General features: G+C 41.8%; 1 pseudogene across 1 annotated transcript; it reads right to left on the bottom strand.

Moving 5' to 3' along the window:
- Positions 1 to 4,469: 4,469 nt before the first annotated feature.
- On the bottom strand, positions 4,470 to 21,709 carry LOC143544888 (serine carboxypeptidase 24-like; annotated as a pseudogene). Its single transcript, XR_013137329.1, has 7 exons — positions 21,469 to 21,709; positions 6,972 to 7,079; positions 6,753 to 6,863; positions 6,500 to 6,563; positions 5,688 to 5,777; positions 5,220 to 5,616; positions 4,470 to 4,569 (listed from the first exon to the last, which is right to left on the bottom strand). The product of XR_013137329.1 is annotated as a serine carboxypeptidase 24-like (transcript).
- Positions 21,710 to 22,618: the final 909 nt, after the last annotated feature.

The raw sequence follows: 22,618 nt of genomic DNA, 5'->3' as shown, positions 1-22,618 counted from the left end.
CACCCTCAGCTGTTGGCCATCCCATCATGCCGTGGACTGAAGATACCACGGCGTTGAATCTCGCCATCCCGTCTCTTCCGAATAGGATGTCGTACGTGTGGTGTGGCTTTTTCATCACGACAAAATCCACGTCTTCTGTGCGTGAATGATTCCCATCGGTAAGAGTAACAGGGAAAGATAGGATACCCAGGGGGGTTTCTGTACTGCCGTCAAACCCTTCCATTGAAGCGTAGACCGTTTCCAAGCGTTCTTTGTCTTCATCATCCAGCTTGTCAAAGAACTGCCTGTACATCACTGTCGACGAAAAGCGCCGTTGTCAGCAAGAGTGCGGGAAGTGATGTAATGCCCCAGCTGGCTTTTGATGACGATGGGGCCTTCTTTGCTGGGGCCTCCTGGCACTCGCGGGAAGCGCACCTCAGCTTCCTTCCACGCGCATGGTTCTGTCACTCGTCTTTTTCTTCCTCTGACCTTGCCATGAACCATGTTGATGCTGATGTCGACGGGCTTTCGTCCGTTACCTCTGTACCGGTTGTCATTCCTTCCTCCCTTCTTGATTGATGCCACGAGATGTGCAAGTCTTCCATCCTTGACAAATGTCTCAACAATATCCTTCAAGGATGTGCACTCTTCAGTACCATGACCCTTTGTCCCGTGGAAATCACAGGATTTGCTTTGATCCGCATTAGGTTTCTGCCGGATCAATGGGGCTTTTGGCCATGGCAATTTTTCCGTGGCAAATATCTCCGTGACGCTCTTGGTGAGTGGCGTCCATCGGTGTTTTCGGTTTGAAGGGTGTGTGTTGTCCCTTCCGCCAACAAGAGGGCGAGAGCTGGATGAGGTGTCAAAGTTTACCCTTGACTGCCAAATACCTAGCCGCCTCTTTTTGTTATGCCGGGCGGTCCTAACGTTGTTCTCCCTTGTTCTCTGCGTGTAGAGGTGTGTACTCTGGGGAAGATCTCTTCCCAGCTGCTTCTCCGTCTCGGCAAAGCGCTTGGCTGCCGTCATGATGGCATCCCATGTGGATGGCATGCCGTCCTTACCCGTCAATGTGCGGATAAGCTCTGGGTACTCGGCGCCCTGGATGAAAGCGGCGCGAACAAGATCTTCACTTATGTTGCCCAGACTCAGCTTCTTGGAGTTGAAGCGGGTGATGAAGTCTAGTAAAGATTCATCCTCCTCTCTAACGCAGTTGAGGATCGTCCACTGCTCTTCAGTATACTTCCTCTGCTGGCTGAAGTGCTGGCTGAACTTGTTCTGAAAGTCCGCCCAGTCATATATGTGGTGGACTGGTAAACGATCGAACCATGCCCTGGCTGCTCCGACCAGAGTCATCTGGAACATGTAACACCACGAGGGTTCCGTCCGGTTACTGACGGTAGCCCCCGCAATGAACCTGTTCAAATGGTCGTCTGGGTCGGATAGACCATCATAAGTGCCAATGTTGGACATTTGTTTGGCACTTCTCGGGGCGATTGCTTCCGCAATGTCCCTTGCAAATTTTGACTTTCCTGCATTCGTAGCAGTTGGTCTAAAGGTTTTGGAGAAGTCACGCGGGTTTCTCTCCGCATTTGTTGGTTTAAAGGCTTCCCCAAAATTCCTTTTTGGCTGGGAGTCCGTTTCTTTACGCTTCCCTTTCGCCTTATGGCGAGGGTTTGCGTCGGTATCGGACTCCTCCTCGTCTGAGTACTCGCCCTCGCTGTTCATAATGAGGTGTTGGCGAGTACTGCCGAATTCGTCAGCCTGTTGAACTGAACGCAAGCGTTCGTCCAATTCAGCTTGGAACTCTTTCTGACGTGCTTCGGCCCACGCCTTCACTTGATCTAGTGTTTGGCGAGGGACCCTCGTTCGTTTTTCCAGCTGGGTATCGGTGAACCCCAGTGAAATATTTACTGCACTTGCCCCGGCTTGGGTAGTCGGGGTAGTGTTCGTAAGGATTGTATAACCGCCGGTGTTCCCCCCAGTTGCTGGGGTTGTTACCGGGGTTTCTTGGTCGGTTACTGGCCTTTGGACCGGAGTAACGTTAACCATTTCTTCAGAAAATTTGAAAAAACTAAATTAGTTCTAGCTTTTATGCACGGATGGCGCCAATGAAGAAACACTAAGTGACCCAGTGCAGATTATGGATAATCTGGGGGTTAAGTAATGTTTCCCACGAGAATGAGGTCCAACAGAGACGGTTGTTCTTCAGGGGACCTGCAAAACAAACACCGTAAGCTCGTCACTGAGAAGGGGGGGGGGGTTCCTCCTTGTGACCACCCTCCGGCGTGAGAATCAGACTAGATTGCTCTGAATATAAGTGTATATTAAGAGATTGCTAGATAACAGGATAGCAGATGATGTTACCATTCCAAGATGTTGGAGTATTTATAGCCGAAGGTAGGTTTCCTAGAAGGTACAGCCAGCTGAATAGTATTCCTGTTCTACCAACAGTGGACTATGCACAGGCCATACTGGTTGGTGGATAGGTTACGGCCAACAGTAACAAAGTCGGCTGCACTATTCCACCAACTGTAGATTATGCACGTCCCACCTACTTTGGATTATACGCAGGCCATGCTGGTTGGTGAATAGGTTACGGCCAACAGTAACACTATTCCACTAACTGTAGGCTGCGCACGCCCCTCAGTAAGAGTTGGTGAGTAGGCAGCGGCTAATAGTGACAAACAGTACTAGAGGGTGCTCCTCCTCGTACTGTTGTCGGTGAGCTGTCACCCTGTGATTGGCTCATGGGCTGTTCTGGTCAGATTGTCTGTTCTATCCATACGTTGGTAGGTATAGTACAAAAGATCTTTCAGAATCATACGGACTGGCTCATTTTGGCGGGATTGTTCCCGCCTTGCTCATTCCTTCATGTGACTACTGAAGTAGCTATTGTCTTGTGCGTGTAGCCCTGCTGTCTGCGGGTAGCCTTCCCTGATGGCTTGTATCCGCAACTGCGGGAACAGGCGGGGTACTTCACCATTGGGAGGCTTTCCCTGCGTGTACAGCTTGCGTACTGCGCGTAAGGTTCTCTGAGCATGGTGGGTCCTGCGGGAACAGACGGCCTTTGCGCAGACGTCCCTGTTCAAGGTGAGTCTTGCGGGACCAACTGGGCTCTGCTGGGACCTACCTCTTCAGTGTGGAAGGAAGTGTTTAATAAAAGAAAGAAAGAAAGATTAATGTGTGTGGGGGGAGAGAAGGTGAAGGTTCTTGCTTTTCCTGTTTTCTCTGTTGATGTTAATGAAACTGACCAAGAATATGAAATTCCTAAAAAGCCCATGCATTTGGGAGACAATGGAGTGATGAAGATGGAGAATTTTGGGGGGTTGCAGAAGGGTATTTCTGGAATAAACATAATTAATTTGGTCTGTATGTGAGATTTGTTTTTTGTGTATGTTTGTGTGACTTTAGTTGGAGTTTGAAGACATCTTCCTTGTTTCTCTCTCTATGATGATTTCTTTCATTCTCTCTCATCTTTTAATTTTTTTTTTATTTTTTATTTTTTTTTTTTACAAATGGGCCATTTTAGAGAGGATGAGTGGTGTGTGTGGACTCTTGTTTCTTTGTTTTATGATGATGGACATATGTCAAAGCTTCCATTTTTCTTGCCTCTTGTGTATATTAAAATAATAATAATAATAATAGTAAATGAATAAAATAATAAAAAATAAAAAATTCTAGAGAGAGAGAGGTGCTTTCTGATGAGTTGCAGTTGGTGGTGGTACTTATTTTAGGCATGGGTTGAGGTTCCATAGGTAACCCTTGTGAAATTACAATTTTAGCCACTACTTCATCTTTTTAAAGTATTCCTTCATTTGGATTTTGTTCTTTATTGTTTTGCAGAAGACTTTTGTTTCTGGTCTTTAGGGGTAAAATGGTAATTTGCACTACTCATGGAAGATAGGGGTCTGGTTTTGTAGGTAACATGTCAAATTACAATTTTAGGCACTGCTTCATGTTATGGAAAGATTCTCAAAAGTCTCCAAGGGCAAAATGGTAATTTTGGAATAATAATGGAAGATAGAGGTCAATTCTACAACTTTCTGGTTGGGTATCACTGTATGTATTATCTTGTTACCAATAATAATGAAAGAGGTGGAGGAAGGTGCATTTAAAAGTAATAAAAGGATAATTTTAGCCCTTGTTTTATTGGCTAGATTACACTTTAGACACCCTATAATTACATTTATTTCATTTTTCATTCTCTTTATTTAACTATCAAAATCAATATAATTTTAAAGATTTAAATCTGTATCAAGAAAAATAGTTTTATATAATAGTAAATAGTTGGAATAAAATTAATGTAAATAAAATATAATACTAGGAACACAAAAGCCGAACCAAAGGGTAATACATCTATCTAAATTTTAATCCAAGTGGAAATAAATTTATAACTAATTTAGTATTTTAAAATACAATATACCTTTAGATTGATCAGTTCGCTATACGTCGTTTTGAACATTATTTTTTAAACATGATGCTTAAGCAACTTACCTAAAGACCCATATTCTATAACCAGCCGCTATTAGTGTCTTGTATTTCGTTAGCATCGAAAACTCAGAATCCTTCCGGTTGTCCAAAAGTTCATCACTACAAAAACAATCAAGAACCAAAATCTTTATCACTAATGCATGCATGATCGCATTTTATTTGTTTGATACTTTGATCTATGCATATATATATACATATATATGTAAAAAAATGATAAAACTACACTCAAATAACATTAACATATAATCTATTTAGGAAAAAAAAACGTTAGTTTTCAAGGATTCCCTTAAGTTCTTAAACAATTTAAGAGGTCTATAATGATACTCATCCTTATATATATATATATATATATATATGATTGATTTCTTTTGAGAACCGCTTTGAGCTTTAAGAACTCGAAAGAACTCAACGTAACAAAATTTTTTTTTGAATTTTTTTTATACATGTGTAATACGTAAGTTTAAGTAATGTACAAAAAAATACCGTAATTTTTTACACACCGAATCGACTTATTACACATGTGTAACTAACATTTAAACTTGTGTAATTATCAAAAATACTTATTCTCTCTCCTGATTCATTTTTTAATCAAATTTAATCTCACCCACATATTCAAACTCATTTAATTAAATGTGTGGTCCAAAATTGAGTTCTTAAAGTTCTTACAACTCATCAAGTTTTCAAAATATCCCTCCCATATATATATATATATATATATATATATATATATATATATATATATAACCTACCTGCAAGCAGTCCATTTATATGGAATCCCTGTGTAATTGGCATGCATTGCGTGTTGCACATCAGGCCGGTTATAATACTTCTCAGCTCTCCTCTCAACGCATGGATCATAACCTGAAGCTCGTCTACGCACAAGCGTGTTCTTGAGCCTACATAATGTAAAATTACCTGATGTTTTGTTACAAGATGGTGCATAAATAATATACTGATCAATCTCTCCAAACTCATGACTCCATGCATAGTTTATAGCATTGTCACAATTTTCGCTATACTTTGGTGTCGTAAAATTGCAATGACTTGTGATTGATTTGTAGGTTGCGTCGGATATGATCGAATGAGTCCACCAATATTCTATTGTGCCAATGTTATCATACTTGTTATCCGTCCCGCGTTTCCTACCTACATCAAGAAATTGCATATTGTAGGTTTGTTGTTACGTTGTGCAATAATCAGATGATGCATATTGTAACTTACCATAAACCCTTTTAGATTGATGATTGGATTGGTGTGATTCATGTTGTAATTATGGATTTTTTCGGCTAATTGAGGAACATAATGACCTATAAAAGATAGCAAAATTGAATAAGGAAGCACAAGAAAAATAACAAATATGTTTATAATTGTTTTCTTTCATATTCAATTTATTTAAAAGATGGCAAATTGGATTTTAAAAATCTCAATAAAATACAATTGGCCGATAGTAATCCCAAATGAGTTTATTTCCACTGGTAGCCCCAATTTTAAAAATATTGGCTCTCAGTGATCCCCTATTAATAAAAAAAAAACTTGACGATGTTAAATTTTTTGCGAATCTCAAATTGATTTTTTAGAGATTTTGGTCAGATTGAGGATACGAGTCGATTGATGTAAAATTTAGCTCGAAACAATGCTCCAAAACGACTTAATTAGTGCTTTAAATTGGGTGTTTGAAATTCCAATTAACAAAAAATAAATCGTTTGGAGCACGATTTCAAGCTAAGTTTTATATCAATCGACTTGTATAATTCTTTTGATCAAAATCCTAACAAATCATTTTTCAACTTGAAAAAAAAATTATCGTCATTAAGTTGTTTTTTTTTAACTTTGGACCACCGAGATCCAATTTTTTTAAAATTTAGGACACAGTGGAAATAAACTCAGTCGGAATTATTATCGACTAACAAACATTTAGTTATATATGATTATAATTTGCCTTAAAATATTACATTCCTCTAGATTACAAATTAGTTATTTAGTTTTATTTTTCACCCTTATTTTGTGGGTGCACACAAATTAAGATTACCTGCATAACTCTCTCCAGATATATAAAACTCTATATTTGTATTGTGGAAACCTTGACATCCATCACTAGCTGCATTATAAAACACAATAATGAATTGTACATTTTACCTTATTAACAATTACATTTAACAAAAAATATTATTGTTATTGTTACTATTATTATTATTATTAATTTACTTTTATATGCTGTGCATGTAACAAAAATTACACTTCTTTTATATTTATCTAAACATCATACATGAAACTAGTTTATATCGATAGAAATCTACCCGTCCTCTTGTCACCCGAGTCTTTGAGGTTTGAGCTTGTATTCGTGTACGAGAAACCAACACCGGCTGGAGACTCCAGAAATAGAATATTTGCCTCTGGGTATCATATAAACTTGGTTTAGTATTGATTTTAAAAAAATATCACTATGTTACTTCTAACTAAAAGTGTAGTTTATTGATGTAAATATAAGTTATTTAATTTACCTTTATTCCAAGAATACTTGTTGAGTGAGAGAGAAGATGCATTCTTGTTAATTCTGAATGGTCCAATTTCTTCTGATGCACCATATGCTATTGATGAGCAACCCGGTCCTGCAATTAAATACAAGTATATGATTTTAATATGTTCATATTATTTACTTAAAAAGATAATAATTAAATATCTTTATTGGTAGATGAAATAACATGATTAAATGAATATATTTTGAAAGTTGAAAATCTACTAAAGTGAGCATAATCAATTCTACAAATATAAGTCACTGGGTCCGGATCACGTGAACGCGTTTTTAAACTCACATCGTGAACGCGTTTTTAAAGTCACATCGTAAACAAGACATGCTCAACAATTCTTAAGGCCTAAATTGAAATGAGATTTGTAACCTTGGGAGGGGTAAGGGGTGTGTGTGTGTTTATGAATTATAAACATAACTTTTCAATTTCCATTATACAATTTGTAATTTCAGTTGTAAGAAGTATTTACAAATTCATGAAATTTATCCATTTTAATTTTTTCATAATGTGTATAAAACGGGTTTCTAATCGATCTAGTTTTTAATGTATATATTGTCTATGATACAACATGATGAATGACTCTCCAAGATTTTGGAAAAAAACATAAATAATTAGTGCAATAGTAACAACACAAAATACTTAGTCGAATTGCTAATTATATCATTACGAACAAAACTTACAAACAAATATTTTGATGCCGCCAAATGCAATGTAAAAGAAAATTAAACATGATCACACTCAAGTTAAAATTAATATTGCTAGAACTAATACCAAGTCACTTTTTTGAATTTGAAATGCAACATTTTATTTACAACAATAGCCTAGAAAATACTAGAGCCGAGTAAGTATAAGAGAATTATCTTACTTGTTCATAATTCAAATTTACACCAACTATCCAAAGTAAAAAAAAAACTTAATTCCTACATATGAGAACTTCAAGTATTTTGATTTTTTTTTTTGAATGGTAAATTTAATACATTGTTTAAAACAAAGTTAATGTTATATAACAAAAACATTTTCGAAATTGAAGAAACACTAAGTGACCCTGGGCAGATTACGGATAATCTGTGGGTTAAGTAATGTTTCCCACGAGGATGAGGTCCAGCAGAGAAGGTTGTTCTTCAGGTGACCTGCAAAACAGACACCGTAAGCTCGTCACTGAGAAGGGGGGGGGGGGTTCCTCCTTGTGACCACCCTCCGGCGTGAGAATCAGACTAGATTGCTCTGAATATAAGTGTATATTAAGAGATTGCTAGATAAGATAATGAGATATCAGATGATGTCCTTACCATTCCAAGGTGTTGGAGTATTTATAGCCGAAGGTAGGTTTCCTAGAAGGTACAGCCGGCCGAATAGTATTCCTGTTCTACCAACAGTGGGTTACGCATAAGCCATGCTGGTTGGTGGATAGGCTGCGGCCGACAGTGACAAGGTCGGCTGTATACTGTTCCTTTACTGCCGGCTATGCACTGTTCCACCAACTATAGGCTGCGCACGTCCCACAGTAAGGGTTGGTGAGTAGGCAGCGGCTAATAGTGAAACAGTACTAGAGGGTGCTCCTCCTCGTACTGTTGTCGGTGAGCTGTCACCCTGTGATTGGTTCATGGGCTGCTCTGGTCAGATCGTCTGTTTTGCCCATACCTTGGTAGGTATAGTACAAAAGATCTTCCAGAAGCATACGGACTGGCTCATTTGGGCGGGAGTATTCCCGCCTTGCTCATTCCTTCAGGTGACTACTGAAGTAGCAAGAGTTAGTGTCTTGTGCGTGTAGCCTTGCTATCAGTGCGGGTAGCCTTCCCTGATGGCTTGTATCCGCAACTGCGGGAACAAGCGGGGTACTTCACCATTGGGAGGCTTTCCCTGCGGGTACAGCTGGCGTACTGCGCGTAAGGTCTTCTCTGAGCATGGTGGGTCCTGCGGAAGCAGTTGGTCGTTGCGCAGATGTCCCTGTTCAAGGTGAGTCTTGCGGGTCCAACTGGGCTCTGCTGGGACCTACCTCTTCAAGTCCCCCCAGTCCAATGTTCTTCTCATGAATTATTAATAAGTGAGGTGAACTTTTGGACTAGCAAGGGGTTTTGAAAAGGGTTTTTAGTTTTAAGGTTTTCCGTGGGGATTCTTCCCGCGGTTTTCCTAATGTCACGCAGAAATTCCTGACTTTTCTGCTTGATCTTTGGGTATGAAGCGGGTAGGTCTGTAACCTCCTCGCAAGTCAGGAGCGTTGAGTCCCACTTGTGTGGATTCTCCATGGGGTTTTGGTAGTTTTCAACATAGTGATCAATTATGTTAAAACCACCAATTCCATCTTGGAGTTTCAAACAATATAGTTCTCGACGTTCCCGCCATGCGGGGATGTTATTCCCGTTTCCGCAAGCATGGCCCAGAAGATCCTTCCTGGTTTGAATTCCCTGCGGAGTGCTAAGTATGTGAAGGGTTTTGCCTTGACACTGTACCCGCACTTGTCTTACGGTTACTTTACTTCCAAGGTATTCCTAGCGTCAATTCCCTGCGGGTGCTAAGTATGTGAAGGGTTTTGCCTTAACACTTTACTCGCACCTGTCTTATAGTTACTTGGTTGCCAAGGTAAGGGGTATTTTCCCGCTTTTGAATCTTTTCGAAATTTTGAAATTCGAAGAGTTGGTGAAAGGATAAGAACAGTCCAAACTATTGAAACGTCATCCGACGGTTTCTTCTGACAGTGTCAGGACGTGCAGGAAGTTATGGCGACGTGACAGTATATGGTCATTCCAGGCGCTTTTTCAGGCGCGTGGGCGCGAATTTTCGGGCGCGTGGCCGCGAAATTACTGGCACACGTCCTTTCAACAGCTGTTGCCAGCTTGCTTTTTGCCACGTGTCATAGTTTCATTGCACCTGCGATTTCTCTCTCTTCCGCATTAAATTCACCGCATTAATTGCGATTAGTATATAAAGGGGGAGAGGGTCCTTTGAAATCCACACTTTCACTTTTCTCTTCATCTTCAAAACGATTTCCGGCGAATACTCACATTTTTCAGTCGAGCATTCTCTTGAAATCGTTCTCTTTTTCATACCTGCAAGATGTCTTCTGCTTACGATCTTGAGGGTACAGCCCAGGAGGCTGGGGTGCACGCCGAGCACCCGTCATCCACGTCCGACAAGGATGACAAGAGTACTGCTGGCGAGTGCCAGTGTGCTCTGCCTGTCGATCTATATCAGTACATCGTCAGGAAGTTCATGCTCGAGTCTCTCGAGCCTGAGTTTCCTGAACCTCATCAGACGGTGTATGATGCCCCCAGAGGCAAGATCGGTGTATATGCCGCATTCTTTGTCTATGGGAATCTTAGGTTCCCATTGACAAAGTTTGTGTACCGTGTCCTAGAGAGGCACGGTGTACACCTGACCGAGGTGCACCCGATGGCGATCGCGAAGATTCGCCACTTCGAGTGGGTGTGCCGGATTCTGGGCAGTGAGCCTTTCGTCGACCGCCTGATGACCTTCTACTCTTGGAGGTGCATCCAGGGGTGGTATACTCTGATAACCCGTATAAAGGGTTTGAAGATTTGCGCAACCGAGCGCAGTCTTCGTTCGTGGAAGCGGGAGTTCTTTTTTATCTCCGCTCGCGCCATCCCCCTTGCCATGAAGTTCAAGAATGGGCAAGCACTCCCCAGCCTTCACGCCTCCAACTATCAGGAGGCGGAATGGTTCTCGAAGATATCCCGAGTCCAATCTCCGGTTTACCGCTTTGCGGAGTCCGGGATGGTGATGCTCGGGATGAGCCGGGTGTGGAAGGATGCGGATGCGCAAAAGATCCCGATCGTCCTTGAATACGGTTTGAACTCTGTCCCTTACGGTACTGTCTGTCTTCTTTGTTTATATTTGTTTGTCTTCTAACTGTTTCTTTTATTTCAGAGGGGAACGACTTGCAGTCGCTCCTGTATCCGCGGGAGGCTGATAGTCCCGCTCGGATGGGTACTCGTGCTCTAGATGAGAACGAGTTGCCCATCCTTGCACAGACGGCGGATCGGTTCGTGGAGGTCTACCCGCCAGGCCACGAGATCCTGAGCGCCAGGCGGCCAGGTAAGGCGTTATTCAACCCTCGACCCCTCAATGTTGAAACCTCTGCTGGAATTCCTCTAATCCTGTGTTCTGATGAGGAATCCGCAGATGGTCCTTCGTTGGTGCGGAAGAAGAAGGCTGCCGGCGGGAAGGGGAAGGCGAAGGTGGCCTCCACTGCCGATCCGGTGCCTCGGTCTGACTCAGAGACCGAGAGCGAGGAGGTGGCGGGGAACCCCGGTGGTGATAAGACCACTGCTCCGGAGGCTGCGACTGTCACCTCCGGAGAGCCCAGGATGACGACGGTGAGCGGCGCAAAGAGGCCGGCTCCATCGGGTTCGTCCCCGCCTGTCCGCACTTTTAGGCTCAAGAAAACCCGTAAGTACAAACTTCCTTTATTTTTAACTTCATAGCTTTCCATCATTAATACTTATCTTCCTTGTGCAGGCGTGGATGCTACGGCATTCCAGGGTGGAGCGGGGAGGAGTACCTCCCCGCCCATGACGGTAGGCTTGGTCAGCCTACCTGAGGCGACGACCCAGGCGGCTGCGCCTACGCCTGCTTCCGCTGGTTCAGTTGCTCACTCCGTTGAGCCAACTGTTCCAGCTGTGATGACATCACCGCCGGCTGTCAGTGCCATATTTACCGCATCTTTCACTAAGCCGGCGGTTACTTTTGCTGCGGACTCCGCAGCGGCGACCGCGGCGGCCTTCACCATGCCTTCTCCGTCATCGGCAACGACGGCCGATCCTTCAGGTATGCATGGGGCTTCTCGCCTACCTCTGCCTCCTTTCCATCTACCTGACCTCTTGGACGGATTTCCCTTGGGTTCAGGTGATGGGTTTGGCGGCTATCGGCCTGTTATTGACCCTACAGGTGCGTAGGGTTCTTTTGGCCTATTTTTTTTTTTATATATCATCTTTTCCTAACTGCTTTTTGTTTTTTGCAGTGTCGGATTCCAATGAAGTGTATGTTCCACGATGGAACATCCGCCGAGGAACAACCCTTCGCACACCTGTGGAGTGCGTGGAGTGGGCTCGTCACGCAGCTCCCAGTGGTGCGTTGGGGGAAGCCATTGCTAGCTACCAGGAGGGTAGGCTAACCAATGAGCTTCGGGTTCTCCTGGCCCGGATGCAGCCGCGCGTCGAGCTGCTTTGTCGTGAAAACGACAAGTTAAAAGCAGCTCGCATTCAAGAAGTAGCTCAGGCGCGGGCTGTCCGGGAGGAGAATAGGAGGCTCTCCGCCGCGGCTGCGGAGAAGGAGAAGGCGTTCAAGGCCCTTGAAGTTGAGGTTCAGGCCCGTCTCGAGGCCCGTTCCAAGGCTGCCCAAGCTGTTAACGAACAGCTTCGGCTGGCTAAGGAAACTGCTAGGAACGCAACTGAAAGGGCCACCAAGGCTGAAGTTGTTGCTGAGCCTCTACGCCTCGAGAATGAGGAACTTAAAGCTAAATTAGAGGCGCTCCAACAGGCTCATGATGCCTTGGCGATGGAGGACGCGAAGAAGCTCCAAGAGATCCTGGACCAGAGGGGCGTGCTTGACCACACTGAGCGGAAGCTAAAGGGCGTCGTAGAGGCTGCTGCAAAGGAAGTGTTGCTTGCCAACCTCAATAAAAGTGAAGCCGAACGCGCCTGTAACCAAGCTCAAGCCGCCCTCCAAGAAGCTCTGGTTGCCAAGGAATGGCTTCTTCGAGAAGCGTTGTCTCAGGTAAGCTTTTCATGTCTTTACGCTTTTCTTTGTAAATAGAAAAGGTTTTGATACTTGTATTTTTTTTCTTTTTGTAGATTGTGCATCGGGTCTTCACGGAGACGTCTTATGACGATGCTATGAGCACAGCCCTCAACGCTTCTCATGAGGATGGGGAAAAGGCCGGCTTCCTGCTTGGTCTAGGGTTTGTTGAGAAAGGCATCCCGCCTTCCAACTTCCCTTTGTATGATGTGGATACTGAAGCTGTTTATGACCAAGCAGTGAATCAGTATGCCGCCTTCCCGCATCCGGTGGTGGAGAAGGTAAACGAAGTCGCTGCTGCTGATGATGGGCTAGCTATCCTTAAAGCTTTCCTTGAACCGCCACGCTCTACTGATGGTGCGGGTCCAAGTGGAAGTGGTCCTGAAGCATGATCCTGAAGATCCCTTTCCACCATTAGCGTAGATTTTTGTTTTTTTTGTATAGCTTTTTTTGTATGCGGGTATGCACCCAGCAATCTTTGTAATATTTGAATTTTGATGGAATAAAGATTGTGTTAATTCTTTGCCTTGTTTATTTTACGCATGTTTTGATCTAACTTAGCAATTTCTTTAGTACTTAGATAAGTTAACTTTTTAACGTGGCAAATTATAAGTTCGTTTCGCTTCCTCTTTCATGATTGTGCGGGTATGACCGTCACTTACACTTAGTAGGATGGCTTAACTTTACTTATATCTGACCTGCGTGGAAGTTTTCCTCATCTTTTCCTTTGAAATTTTCTAAGTGTTTAGAATAAGTTAACCTTTGGACGTGGTAGATAATAGGTTGAAGTTTTGCCTCCTTGTTCGTGATTGTGCGGGTAAGACCGTCACTTGCACTTACAAGGATGGCTAAACTTTACTTACATCTGACCTGCGTGGAGGTTTTCCTTAAAACTTGAAATTTTTACCGTTGTGTTTATGCGGGTTTTGCCGCCTTCCACACGTAACGACTTACTTCTTCCCCTATTTATGCTGTGAATACCGGCACATCGGTGTGGGAAGTTCATAAGTATAAAGGTAAGGCTATCAACACATTGTGAAAGGAGAATCATTTCCATTAGAAGTGGCTCTAGGCCTTTTCTTTACAAGTTTGGAATTGATCTACATATAACATTTGCGTAATTGAGCTCCATTCCATGTTCTTGGGATGGGAGTGCCATCGAGCCTTTCGAGCCGGTATGCGCCATTTCCCAGAACTTCTTTGATAATGTATGGCCCTTCCCAGACCGGGGCCAGCTTTCCTGGGCGTTCTTGGTTCGAAGCCTCGTTGTTACGCAGTATGTAGTCTCCTACATTGAAGTTGCAGAGTTTTACCCGCGTGTTGTAGTACTTTTGCATTTGTCGCTTGTAGTTCTCTTCACGCACTGCGGCTAAGTCTCTGCGTTCCTCGGTTAGCATAAGGTCTAACCGTCTTTCTGCATCATTGTCTTCTGGCTGAATCAAGACCCTTGGTGAGGGTAAACCAATTTCGACCGGGACCATGGCTTCAGTGCCATAAGTGAGACTGAACGGGGTTTCTCCCGTACTGGCCTTCTTCAGCGTTCTGTTTGCCCAAAGGACGTGCGGAAGCTCGTCCACCCAGGCGGATCTGTGTTCCAAGAGTCTTTTCTTTATTCTTTCGACGATGCTCTTATTTGCTCTTTCCACCTCACCATTACCTTGCGGGTGTGCCACTGAGGTAAAGGTGTGGGTGATTTGAAGTTCTTTCAGCCACTGTTGTAGCTTCTTGTCAGCAAAGTTGGTGCCGTTATCGTTCACCAAATTCTGTGGAAGTCCAAAACGACAAATAATAAATTCCCAAATAAATTTTTTGATATGTTTCGCGGTTGTTTGGGCTAAGGGTTTTGCTTCTATCCACTTGGTGAAGTAGTCGATGGCTACCACTAGGAACTGAACATTTCCTGCTGCTGTAGGAAATGGGTCTGTCACATCGATGGCCCACTTCTGAAATGGCCATGAAGAGGTGACTGGAACAAGTTCATTCTTCGGGCGGTGCGTGTTGGGTGCGTAGAGCTGGCAAGACCTGCATTTTCTGATGTATGCCAGCGCATCCGTATGCATCCCCGGCCAAAAGTATCCCGCGTTGTTTAGCTTAGCTACAACAGCGCGTGGACCTGCGTGTACTCCACAGATGCCTTCGTGTACTTCCCTTAGGAGGTAGTCAGCATCTTGGTTGTCCACGCATCTTAAGAATGGGCCAAGAAAGTTACGTCTGTAAAGGATGTCATCGATGAGTTGATAATTCAGTGCTTTACAGCGTAGTTTTCTTGCCTGTGTTTTTGACTCTGGTAGTGTACCTGCCGCAAGGTATTTTATTATTGGTGTCATCCACGTTTCTGTGCCGGTTTGGATGACACAAATTTCCTTGTGCGGGACCGAAGGTGCCTCGAGGAGTTCAATGCGGATGTCCTTTCCCAAGTGGTTGAAGGCTAATGATGCAAGCTTGCTTAACGCATCCGCGGATTTGTTTTCACTACGCTTGACGTGTATGACTTTGCAATCATTAAAATCGCGCATAAGGGTTTTTGCTTGTGCGAGGTACAGGGCCATTGTGTCGTTCACGGCCGTGTACGTCCCGTTGATTTGATTGGCTACTAACATAGAATCCACGTGGGCTTCCAAGTGTTTCACTCCCATCTTACGCGCAATTCTCAGTCCGGCCAAGAATGCTTCATACTCGGCTTCGTTATTCGTACTTGGAAAATCCAGTCGAATAGCGTAAGTGTATTCTTGGCCTACTGGGTTGGTTAGTTTCAGCCCTGCGCCTGAACCCTCGTTACTGGCTGCTCCATCAGTATTGAGTCGCTAGACATCATTGATGTCCTGTGCTGGAGAGGGTTGAGCCTCTTCCTGGCACTCTTTTTCCCGCGATGCAGGCACTTCCGCAATAAAGTCGGCCAAAACCTGGCCTTTTATGGCTGGTCTTGGCTTATACTTTATCGCGTATTCCCCCAACTCAATTGCCCATTTGGCTAGGCGTCCCGATAACTCGGGTTTGCCTAGAACATTTGCAAGTTTGAAGTTGGAGAGAATGGTGATTGGGTGACCCTAGAAATATCGTCTTAACCTGCGTGAAGCGTGTGTAAGTGCTAAGACTAATTTTTCGAGGGTAGAGTACCGGGTTTCTACGTCTGTTAGGATACGGCTGACATAATAGATTGGCATCTGGATGCCTCTTCGCTCTACTAGCAGGACTGCCCCGGTTGCTCTATCTGTTGCGGAAAGGTATAGGATTAACTCCTCTCCCGGTTTTGGTGCTGTGAGCGTTGGGAGTTCGATCAAGCGTGACCGAATCTCCTGAAAAGCTGCTTCCGCTTCTGGTGTCCAGCGGAAGTGCGTTTTCTTTAAACAGTTTCTCAACGTTGACACGAAAGGAAACGACTTATCCGCGTGGTTTGCTAAAAAGCGATTAAGTGCCACTAGCCGTCCATTCAGTGTCTGAGCCTGTTTGATGGTAGTAGGTGATTCCATTTTGATAATGGCTTCGACCTTTTCCGGGTTCGCTCTGAAGCCATCTTTAGTGACGATGACCCCCAAGAACTTCCCTTCTTCCATTCCAAAGGCACACTTGCTCGGGTTGAGTTTCATGTTTATCTTCCTAAGCGTGTTGAAAGTTTCTTCGATGTCTTTCAACATCGCTTCTGCGTCAGGGCTTTTGATGACCAAGTCATCCATGTAGACTTCCAAGTTCCTCCCAATTTGGGCATGAAACTGGTTGTCCATCAGGCGTTGGTATGTGGACCTGGCATTCTTAAGTCCAAATGGCATCATTTGGTAACAAAATGTGCCATCGGGCGTCCGAAAAGCGGTTTTGTCCTGATCATCAACGGCCATGTGGATTTGATGGTACCCCTTATACGCATCCAGGAAGCATTTAAGGCGAAACGGTGCTAACGAATCCACCTTAAGATCAATTTCGGGTAACGGATAACAATCTTTGGGGCATGCTTTGTTTAAGTCCTTGAAATCTATGCACATGCGCCATTGTTTGTTATTCTTCGGTACCATAACGGGATTTGCAACCCATGTTTGATATCTACTAACGCGTACGATGCCTGCGTCAAGGAGTTCATTGACCTGGGTTCTACACGCGTTAGTTTGTTTTGGCCCCATTACTCTACGCTTTTGTACGACTGGCGTAACAGCCGGATCGCACTTGAGCTTATGTTCTGCCTTACTTCGGGGTACACCAGTCATGTCAGCTGGTGTCCACGCGAAGATGTCAGCGTTTTTCTGTAATAAGCGTTTGAGTAAGGTGCGTGTGGGATCAACAACTGTTGGGCCAATGGAAACGGTCTGGTCCGGGTATTTGCCGTTGAAGGCCCATCTTTCCGGCGTGAGAATCAGACTAGATTGCTCTGAATATAAGTGTATATTAAGAGATTGCTAGATAAGATAATGAGATATCAGATGATGTCCTTACCATTCCAAGGTGTTGGAGTATTTATAGCCGAAGGTAGGTTTCCTAGAAGGTACAGCCGGCCGAATAGTATTCCTGTTCTACCAACAGTGGGTTACGCACAAGCCATGCTGGTTGGTGGATAGGCTGCGGCCGACAGTGACAAGGTCGGCTGTATACTGTTCCTTTACTGCCGGCTATGCACTGTTCCACCAACTATAGGCTGCGCACGTCCCACAGTAAGGGTTGGTGAGTAGGCAGCGGCTAATAGTGAAACAGTACTAGAGGGTGCTCCTCCTCGTACTGTTGTCGGTGAGCTGTCACCCTGTGATTGGTTCATGGGCTGCTCTGGTCAGATCGTCTGTTTTGCCCATACCTTGGTAGGTATAGTACAAAAGATCTTCCAGAAGCATACGGACTGGCTCATTTGGGCGGGAGTATTCCCGCCTTGCTCATTCCTTCAGGTGACTACTGAAGTAGCAAGAGTTAGTGCCTTGTGCGTGTAGCCTTGCTATCAGTGCGGGTAGCCTTCCCTGATGGCTTGTATCCGCAACTGCGGGAACAAGCGGGGTACTTCACCATTGGGAGGCTTTCCCTGCGGGTACAGCTGGCGTACTGCGCGTAAGGTCTTCTCTGAGCATGGTGGGTCCTGCGGAAGCAGTTGGTCGTTGCGCAGACGTCCCTGTTCAAGGTGAGTCTTGCGGGTCCAACTGGGCTCTGCTGGGACCTACCTCTTCAGAAATTATTTAATAATAATAGCAAATATTTGTTAAAATTTAATACTAACAGAACAAGGCGTCACGGTTTGGGTAAAAAATTTCCTTTTTACTGACAATTCCTTATTAAAATTCTCATATTTATTTCATAGCTACCTACCAATCATTTAAGTATAATTAATTTGATTGAATTCAATATTCTTATTTTATATAATATTCATTCTGACCGGTCACTTTTCTTCAAATAATAACTTAGAAAATAAATATGATGCAAGCCTATCTTTTCATCAATCACGACCTAAGACTCACAATTATTTCACACAGGGATTAAAAAATGTAAAAAAAACCTTGTGTATAAATAATAGTATAAATACTTATACGGTTTTAATAACTTTTTATTTAAAGTTATAAATATTGACCCGTCATTTATAGATGTAGGGGCTGTTTGGTTCATTCAGATCTGAATGAACCTCTGTCCCATTCAGCAACAATAATAAGTCTGAATTCATTCAGATGTTTTTCTGTTTGGAACCAAACAGTCTGAAGTCTAAATGAATCTGATGTTTATATCTGAATGGTTCCATTTAGATATAAACAAACAGCCCCGTAGTAGATACAAAAGTCAGAGAGATACAAGTACCCATTTGACTTATAAGTTACGGAGTATAAATGTTTGACTTATAAGTTATAACACATGAATTCCTTATTTTACATCCTTATAGCTTAGCTTATAAGCTAGCTATAAGGTGTTTGAGAAGTTAGGTTTTGTGAGTAATGTTAAAACTTTATAACTTATAACTTATAACTTATGACTTAATAAGTCATAAGGAGGTAATATAATGAATACAAAGAAAGTATTAAATTTGACAACCCATTATAATAGCTTATTTTGAAATTAAAGAATACAAAGAAACTGCATAGAGTTATTAAACATAGACACGTTATATGATTGCGGAACTATTAAATTTGACAAGGTAATACACAAACACACTCATTGTGTATTCAAACAAGTGTAAAGTGACATGTAACCGAGGTTGGGAGGAGGTTTGATTAAGCTTATAAGAGGCTTTAATCAAGTAATTAAGCTCATGAGATACTTGAACTTAATCTTGATAGATATACGATGATAAAAAATTATTAAAAGTATCACTAGTTTTGTCACCATATCTTTTTGTAGTCGATCTATCAGTATCAATGTACGTAGAAACTTAAACTGTCCTCATTAAGGGTTAAAATCTCATGATAACCATAGATGTAGATTTAAAACAAGAATTAGGGTGTGTGAGTTAGCCGTTTAAATAAAATCTATGTATATAATTAATATATATAAGATTATAAACCATTCTAGAGGGTTGTTGAGTTTAACCAATTATGTGGATGTTGTTGAGCAATTAGAAACCGGTGTGTGAGGAGAACTGAAGTTTGGTAACCAGAATCGAAAACACAAAACGTATTTAGATCATAAGTTCGATCCTTGTAACTTTCATTAGCTCGAAAAATTACAATGCATAAACTCTTAATGATATAACCCACAAGCTCGGGTATATATACTAGTTTAAACATGAAAACCTAATTAGACTATAATACAAACTCCTTATCATACTCAAACACTAATTAGTAAAAACATATTTAAACAATAATTAATAAATAAATTTCTTGCTGTCCAAGTCATTGGCTCGACTTGTTGACCAAGTAATTTATTCCATGTAAACCAAGTCACGTGCTCAACTTTATAAACAAGACACCAATCCATCATAGGCTCGATGAGTCGGCCCAACGGAAATTACGTCCAACAATCACCCCCTAATTTCCGACTTGAAATAGGTGGTCTTTGACTTTGAACTTGTCTCCTTTGACGTGTTGTTTTGACCCATGATCTTGACCCTCTCGACTTTCACAACCATCTCGGTCTTCATCAACTTGATCTTGATCTCCAGGAACTCATGTTGATCCATGACTGTGTTCTTTAGGCTCTCCCAAACTTGACTACCTCCGTGACCCTGTCCCCGACCATTCGCTCGGTCGTATGAACTCGCACATCCACTCCTTTGGTTGTGATACTGGTCAGCTAATCGAGCGAACACCAGTCTTACTTGATCATCTTTTGTTCCCGAATCAAAAAAACGAGCACATCTTCAAATCAATATTTTGGTTAAAACATAACTCGTTCAACCCCTATAAAAACAAATTGAACCTGCTTGTCCAAATCCCTTGCTCCAGTCCTTTGGAACAATACGAACAAATCAGTCTGAACAACTTTTCAGAACCAAAGCCGCTTGCTCACAAAATAAATCAAACTTTGGTTAAAACCTAACACGTTTAACTCAATAGTATACGAACTTTGAATTGAACCAACTTGTCCAACAAATAACAACTGAGCAATAACGGCTAAACCATCTTGTTTAACCCATAAAAATATCAAACCCACTTGTTTGTATTTTTTTCTTGAACCGTTCTTTACCCAAAAACAAATTTCTTACTGTTCCTTTTAATCGTAGCACAAGAAAAGATAAGAAACTCCTCTTGTTGACTTTTATGATAAACCCTTAGAAAACCTCATTGACTTTCGTAACCTTGGTAATCACAAAATCAAAACTCCACAAAACTAGGAAACCAACAAACATGCCAATTATCTTTCTATTCCTCTTCGAATAAAGAAACCCACTCTATCGGATAATTGAACAAAAAACAGATCGTTGCAAACGAACACTTCTTAGCCAGCAGAACACTCCGTTCGGAAACCAACTTGTTTCGATATGCACCGATTGATAGCTTCTCCTCGAGCCACCGTCTTCCGCGATCACCGTACCGTTGATCCGCCTCACCGCCGATCAAAGTTAACTTGATTACCGATTTCTTGAACTTGGCTCTGATACCAATTGAAGTTTGGTAACCAGAATCGAAAACACAAAACGCATTTAGATCATAAGTTCGATCCTTGTAACTTTCATTAGCTCGAAAAATTACAATGCATAAACTCTTAATGATATAACCCACAAGCTCGGGTTTATATACTAGTTTAAACATGAAAACCTAATTAGACTAGAATACAAACTCCTTATCATACTCAAACACTAATTAGTAAAAACATATTTAAACAATAATTAATAAATAAATTTATTGCTGTCTAAGTCATTGGCTCGACTTGTTGACCAAGTAATTTATTCCATGTAAACCAAGTCACGTGCTCAACTTGATAAACAAGACACCAATCCATCATAGGCTCGATGAGTCGGTCCAACGGAAATTACGTCCAACAAGAACATGCATTGAATATGGTGAAGTAAATACACATCATAACTCACATATCCTAAGGTAGATAAATGAGACAATACTTGTGGTTGGAATTAGGTTAATCATCAACGTTAGCCAAACAAACTAATTATTACCAAATAATTTCATCTCATTTTTGTTATAATTATACCAAAAAAAATATTTAACATATATACAGCTTTATTTAATATACACAATGTATCATTGACAAAAAAACATCAAACTGAGTCGTTTAATTATTTTTATTGTAAGGTTTCATATGTGAAAAATTAAAAAGAAACATTATAAGATGACTGAATGGAATGTAACAATTAGTAAAATAATATTACCTCCATTTAACCAAAGTACAAGAGGTTCGAGGAGTGGATTAGGAGTTGCAGCTTCAGTTAACCAGTAGAAAAGTGCTCGACCATGTTTCTTGTGGACGGTAATGTAGCCGGAAAACTGCGAAAACGCCACCTCTGGCTGCCCTGGCAACGCAGTGATTCGATCGTTTTCTTGTTCTTGATTTAGTGAAATTGTGTTGGTGAACATGAAAGTGAAAACCATACACATAACAAGGTGACCCATATCTCTCTCTCTCTACACACACATAGTGTCTGTGAATGGATTATTGTTACATGACTTATCCTAGAAAAGTAAAAAAAAAGATATTTTGTGCGTCACCGTTGAAAAATATGTTCTCACATTAGAAAATATTTGTAGACGAAAATCAGAACATGACCACCTACCTCTGTGATTGAAAATAGTGAGGTGGAAACAAAGTACCTTTTCAATATTTTGTGCATCACGTATATGGATATATATGAGAAAAAATAGAATACAATTATTGTTTAACGTACATTAGGTACAACAATACTTATATTTCATGAAATCGATATATGAAATCACATCACAAGATATCGAAATCATCAATACATATTCAATTAATAATTGGTTCATGAAATAAATAGTTTTGGATAGTTAATCGATCGATCAATTATTTACTTTTCTTCACGAAAACCATTTTTTAGCATGAGCGTTTTAGTATTTTTGCCTTTGAACGTTTTTGTTTTTGTCTTTAAACGTCTTGCGTACCTATCGTACGTTAAACAATTATTGTACACTAACTTCACCCATTAATATATATTACTTTTTTTGTAAACCACTTTGGTGCATGGTGGATCTAGAAAAAGTTTATAAAGGAGTAAGAAGATGATCGGTGTTAAAATCTCATAGTGATCGATCTGTAATTTAGCATATATATAACTTTAAAATATTTTTTCATAAGTGTCGACCGACCCCTATAACTTCGATGTAGGTCCGCCACCGAACCTCTTGAGAGTGATACAATTTTTTAACACGTGTAGGAAATTCCAAGTTATAAGTAGGTGATGCTATTTTTTTTTTTGGGTTTAAGGCCATTAGTGTCTATAGCATTGACTTAGGAGCTGTTGGTTCTTAATTATAGTAGATCGTTGGGCAAGTTGAAATTGGGCA

The sequence above is a fragment of the Bidens hawaiensis genome, unplaced genomic scaffold, assembly GCF_021521415.1.
Source record: "Bidens hawaiensis isolate Kalapana, Puna unplaced genomic scaffold, B.hawaiensis_p1.1 tig00013803_1, whole genome shotgun sequence".
In the NCBI taxonomy this organism is placed as follows: domain Eukaryota; kingdom Viridiplantae; phylum Streptophyta; class Magnoliopsida; order Asterales; family Asteraceae; genus Bidens; species Bidens hawaiensis.
Note: the sequence above shows the minus strand (reverse complement) of the source record. Positions and strands in the feature narration are given on the sequence as shown.